Source organism: Myxocyprinus asiaticus, chromosome 4 (genome assembly GCF_019703515.2).
Source record: "Myxocyprinus asiaticus isolate MX2 ecotype Aquarium Trade chromosome 4, UBuf_Myxa_2, whole genome shotgun sequence".
Lineage (NCBI taxonomy): Eukaryota > Metazoa > Chordata > Actinopteri > Cypriniformes > Catostomidae > Myxocyprinus > Myxocyprinus asiaticus.
In genome coordinates this window covers 19859093-19865160 of record NC_059347.1, presented here as the reverse complement: position 1 = coordinate 19865160, position 6068 = coordinate 19859093, and positions in this window count along the sequence as shown.

Sequence of the window (6068 nt, the reverse complement as noted above, 5' to 3'; positions counted from 1 at the left end):
TGCTCTTCTTCTATTCAATTATTTTTGCAATAGGAATGTTGAAATCTAAAACTGATATTTCCTACTGATACACTACAAGCAGAATATATATAACCATTTTAAGACAAATGTTTTTTTGAAAAATATAATGCATCTTAGACTTTTGCAAAGTACTGTATTATATTATTTTCTAATTGTCTTGAAATTTTTTTGAAAATTTGACACCATCTGGGCATTTTGTAGATCCATTTGTGATAGATATACTGTAAGTGCCGGGTTTCTAAAGCCTAGAGGTTTGTTGCGAAACACCCATGCATTTAAGGGTTAACGTACCTTGGGGGATTTTTATCTCCTTTTTTCTTGCACAATGAAAAATGAATATTTTTGTTCTAATTGTTCTGTTTTTTGTCCAGTTTTAAATACTTTTGTGGAGGACTCACCAACACACTCCATCACTACATTTACTCAAGACACTACAGAGAAGCCAAGTGGAATAAGCCTAGGAAATAATGAGTATATCAAAGTGTCCATCCAAACTCAAAAACCAACAGTTGTGCCCATCAAACTTATAACTTTTTCCAATGTCAAAGAGACTTTTATACAGTATACACACCCACATATCCAACCAACAGTCCAGTCTACTAAACCTCCAGCAATTAATCCAAACACAAACAAATAATCACTAGCTGACTCCTATTCCTATACCCAGCTAAAAAAACATTCAGAGCTTTTCCCAGAAAAGCACTCAGTCTTTTTGTGCGCAAACTCAGACTTCGGGCTTTACTTTATTGGAAGTGGAAAATTTCACCACCTCAACCCCTGTGGAAAAAACAGAAAATCCCAAAAACAGTACAGAGCAGTTGGCGCAGCTGTAAATACTTACTCAGTAAAAACTGAGATCTAGGAATCCCAAAAAGTTGAACCAAATTTTGAAAGGATCTCAACACTCTGTTCTCATATAGGTCACAGAGTGTAGTAACCCCCCTCCCAATCCACTCTGACCAGAAAAAGGGGACTTGTTAATGCATAATTTTGGGTTCAGCCATATGCTCAAGGCAACATTTAAAAAAATGTCCGAATTAAACAGTCTGGACACTTTTGTCCAAACCGAGTGCAAATGCGAGATAATGGAAAGTAACTTAACCTCTCCGATTAATTTGATAGAAAGGCTCTGCAATGGCGAAATAGGGGCAAGAACTTCCTGTTCTATACAGAACCAGGGAGGGGCTCTATCAGGTGGAAGCGACCAATGAGCCAAATGTCTGAAAATGAATGCATAATAATAAAATAAAATCTTGGGTAGGCCTAGCCCACCTTTGTCAATCGGCCTATGTAACTTATTGAAATGTAATTTGGGACACTTACCATTCCAAATGAAGGACTTCGCTATGCTATCAAATTGCTTAAAATAAGAGAGGGGGACATCTACAGGGAGAGACTGCAGCTTAGAAATTTTGGAATACAATTCATTTTAATAACATTAACTTTCCCAATCAGAGATAAATGTAATGAAGCCCACCTATCCACATCACTTGAAAACCATTTTATTAAGGAGTCAAAATTAACTCTAACTAAATCACACAATTTTGCTGGAAATAAAATGCCCAAATACTTAATGCCCAGTTTGGGCCACTGGAAAGCACCCGGCTGGAAAGCCGTTACTGGGCAGTACGCTGTCAGAGCCAAAGCTTCGGATTTAGACCAATTGACTCTATATCCTGAAACTTAGAAAAGGAATTAATAATTCTGTGGAGGCAAGGTATAGATCTAGTGGGGTCAAAGGTGAATAATAAAATATCAGCGTGAAGCAAAAGCTTATGCGCCACGCCTCCCGCCACCGCCCCTGGAAAATCCTCCTCCTTTCTTATTGTGGCTGCTAATGGTTCCAGGGCAAGACAGAACAATAATGAGGAAAGAGGGCAATCCTGCTCTATTCAAAGTAAAATAATCTGAAATTAGTCCATTTGTTTGTACCGCCGCTACCAGTTGTCTATAAAGTAACTTAATCCAACCAATAAATGTACTCCCGAACCCGTATATTTTTTGAATTTATTATTTAAGAAATAGTTCAACACAAAATAAAAATTCTGTCATAATTTACTCCTCCTCATGTCGTTGGTAACATGTATGACTTTATTTCTTATTGTGCAATTCAAAGTGCAAAATGCAAAATGTGTGAATTCAAACTTCCCGAGTTATGGCATCGCTGCAAGCCACAGCAGGAACTTCACACAATGCAGTCTTCAAATTCCTTCTTAATATACTGCAATGGCTTGTTGAGAATGTGGTGATGGTTGTATAAAGTATTCCATTACTCTCTTTTCTTTAGGAAAAAGAAGAAATCTCAGACTTGGTTACCTATGACTGAAAAACATGACATTCCCATTGTGGTTGGAGTAGGTGTTTCCATGGCATTTATTTTCATTGTGATGGCCTTTTACACTTTGGTTCAGAAAAATGATCCTGTAGCTGTACCCACAGGGAGAACAGATGAGTCTTTGATACTTATTATACAGTACCTACATAAACCTGTGAGGTCTGTTAATGAGTTCTTGCAGAAGAGGGTTAGATTTGTTCAAATGAACCAATTTTCATATAGATGTCACGACACAACACAGACACAGATGATTGGTTGAACCTAGTAGTGGGAGCTTTATTGAAGAAGAAGACTTTTCAGGTAAATCAACAGTAATAGGAGGGATTGGTAACTTAGGTTACAATGACTGAGTTCGTGTTTCCAGGGAGATTGCGGAAGGAGCGCCACTCCAGGAAGTCAAAGGAAGAAGATGAGCCCTTGGGATATTTTAGACGAGGAATTGAAGCAGGCTGAATCATAGGAGGTGGAGTTTCTGGGGTTGAGGGCAGAGTTGTGGAAGGCTCAGAGGCCAGAGACGAGGGAGGTTTCATGAAGGCAGGTGGAGCAACAGGATTAGGGATGAGAGGTTTTGGAGGTGGAGACCGTGGTGGAGCAGGCTGAGCAGGAGTCCTTTTCCTTCTCCTCCTGTTCCGGACAGCTGGGAGCAATGTTGCAGGGATGGTCGAGGCTACAGGCGTTGGCTCTGGGACAGTCGAGGCTACAGGCATTGGCTCTGGCTCGTTAACCGTGGCAGGCATGGGTGCTGGCTCATTAACTATGGCAAGCATGGGCATTGTAGTGGCACAGGTTTCCCGCCATAATCCATAATGTAAGCGGAGAATGTGACCTCCGTGGTCGTTGCCGCTGACTGCGGCGGGGAATCAACCACCGGAATTTTTTTTTAGGAGGAATGTTGGGAGAGGAGTCACCTTATGGGTCGCGGTGATGGGAATGACCTCCTCTGTCCAGCGTGTTGGTAATGGTGAGAGGTGATGAGCCCGATAATGACTAACACCTGTTTCTAATCGCAGTAAGCATTGGGGAGAGCAATAAAGAGTGACCACGCCAGAGACCAAGAGGGAGAGCTGCCTGTCTGAAAGAGACTGTGTAGTGTGATCCTGAGTATTGTGCTGAAAAGCCTTTTTATTATTAAAAACCATACCTTTGAGTTGAAGAACCCAGTTCCTGTGTCCTCCTTTCCCACCCTATGTCAGTTGAGGGTGAATGCACGATGACAGAATTTTCATTTTGAACTTTTCAAAAGTCAAAAGTCGACATTAGGATTTTAATATAAAGGAAGAAGAAATAATTACCTTTGTGTTTTCTTTGCAACACTATTCTGTTTTTCTTCCTTCAATTATTTGGAGAATTGCATGGAGGACTGGAGGAGCAGTGAGTTTGAACCATCTCAGAACGTTCCCTCACCCCCTCCACCGAATCCAGGGCCTGCCCACGATGAGGACTTACAGTCCTCTATGACCCTCCAGACCAACGAACCCTGCTCCCCTCCAGTGCACCACAGAATTAATATCTCCCACAATTTCTCCTCCCTCCTGCTGTACCACTGCGTGTCCCTGGGCATGACCTCTGTAGCAGTGGATGTTCACTTCTACCCTTCTGCCGCCTCAGCGGCCAGCCATCCTCCATGCTCTGCCTTTGGACCTCCAGGTCAACAGGTCAACATCAGACTGGAGCATGAATTAACTGCACCCTCTTCTAGCATCAGTATATCATATGATGTCTGACAAAGGTTAAAGCCACGAGAATGCAGCTCACTTCATAGGGCTACCGTAAGTTAGTTTAAAGAAACAGTACACCCAAAAGTGCATACTTTGCTATTTACTATTTAATTTTGGCTTTTTCTATGCAATTACAGTGAATTAGGAATGGAGTGTTCAAGCTTATAAAGTATCTCTAAAAATATAATAAAAGTAGTTCATATGATTTATGTCCAATAATTCCAAGCCATTTGAAAGTTTTGTTGTTTGAGAAACAGACTGAAGTCTGACATCAGTCAAGTTGTCATTCACATTCAGCTAGGGTGGATGTCAAGATTTGGGTTAATTATTTTTTATACTTTTATGGTGTGTTTGCATCCTTTTTGAAACTTGAAAGCTCCAGTCCCTATTCTTTGTAATTGCATGGAAAAGAGCGATCAGTACATTCTTCAAAATTGCTCCTTTAGAGTTCCACAGAAGAAACAAAGTTTTGGGTTTGGAACAACATGACGCCAGGTTCACATGTCCTCCGTGAGCGGCGCGTTTTTGTTTCGCCGCCCATATTAACAGATTACACCATTCCCACTGCAAGTGTGAGTTGCGAGGTGACGAGTCCCAGAAGCATACCAGATGCAGCAGTGAGTGGATAGTTTCGCCATTGAGCCTATTTTTGCCATGCGGCTCACGCTGAGCTCAGCAGCTCTGGGTGCAGTACAACAATAAAATAATCAGGAGATTATAGAAAAGACACAAAAGCAGATCAAAATTATTCAAACTGAACCAATAGTACACTCCAATTTATATGTCTGCATGCAAGTAAACTCAATAAAATAACTTAATAAAGAAAATAATTAATAAACTTCTGGACTTTTTTTATTCTGTGTATATAGGTGTACAGTATAGACACAACACTAACCAATCACAACCAAGTGTGCTGATAAAGATGAAGTGCACGTGACTGCCCGCTGTTGTCCCTGAAGCAGCTATAACCTCAGTTTATTATGACCTTATTAAAGAAAAAGTCTGGCGTAGGAAAAGGTTATTAACTATTGCTTTAAAGAAGATGCTTGTGCTTTATCTTTTTCAATGGTTTTAATTTCTCTCGATACTGGTTTAATGAAAGGTCAGTGATGCATTGTAGTGTCAAATGGACAAAAGGGTGGGTGAGAATAATTGGCCACATCCATCAGGTTCATAGTCACTGATTTTCTTTTAAATACTAAGTCACTCTCTTTCTACTAATGCCAAGGAATTTATAATACTTTAAATACTTTAACAGTAGTTATGTATTTAAGAATTTAATTTAAGATTAGATTAAATTAGTATTATTAATTTTGTTTTCTTCAAAATTAGTATTTTTTTTAAGTTTTCTTTTTTTAAACAGTTAAAATAGTGAGAGCAGAATTGAAAAGGCTGATCTAATTCTAGGTAATGGCTGTTTCAAAACTAGCCAAGTAATTGTGTAAAATATCATTGGAAAAGACCTCCAGAGTAATGGAGAGTAATTGCAATTAGATCATGGAACCTACAGCTGAAAAATGGTTCTATTGTGCACAACTTGAATGTTACTTCTGCATGTGCCAAAGGTTAAGCTACCTTACCACTAGTCATTTCTGTGACCTATGTTAATGCTAAACATTATTCAGAAGATACTGGAAGTCATGCAGTATACTTTGTGGGAAGCCAACTGTTCCGAATAAAAAGTAAACAGTTAAGACAACTGTCTCTTGTTGGCTTTTTCTCTTACACACACACACACACACACACACACACACACACACACACACACACACACACACACACACACACACACACAGAGAGAGAGTAAATTATAGGAACCCAAGTACATATTATTTATGACACATTTTATACCATTTATATCCTTTTAAAACCCTAAACAATGCTGACACCTGTGCTATTACAGTATAACAGTGTATTGACACTTTATCTAGAGAACCCTATATATGTGTTTGAATTCAAATTGTATTGTTTTAGGGTTGATAATGATTGTTTAA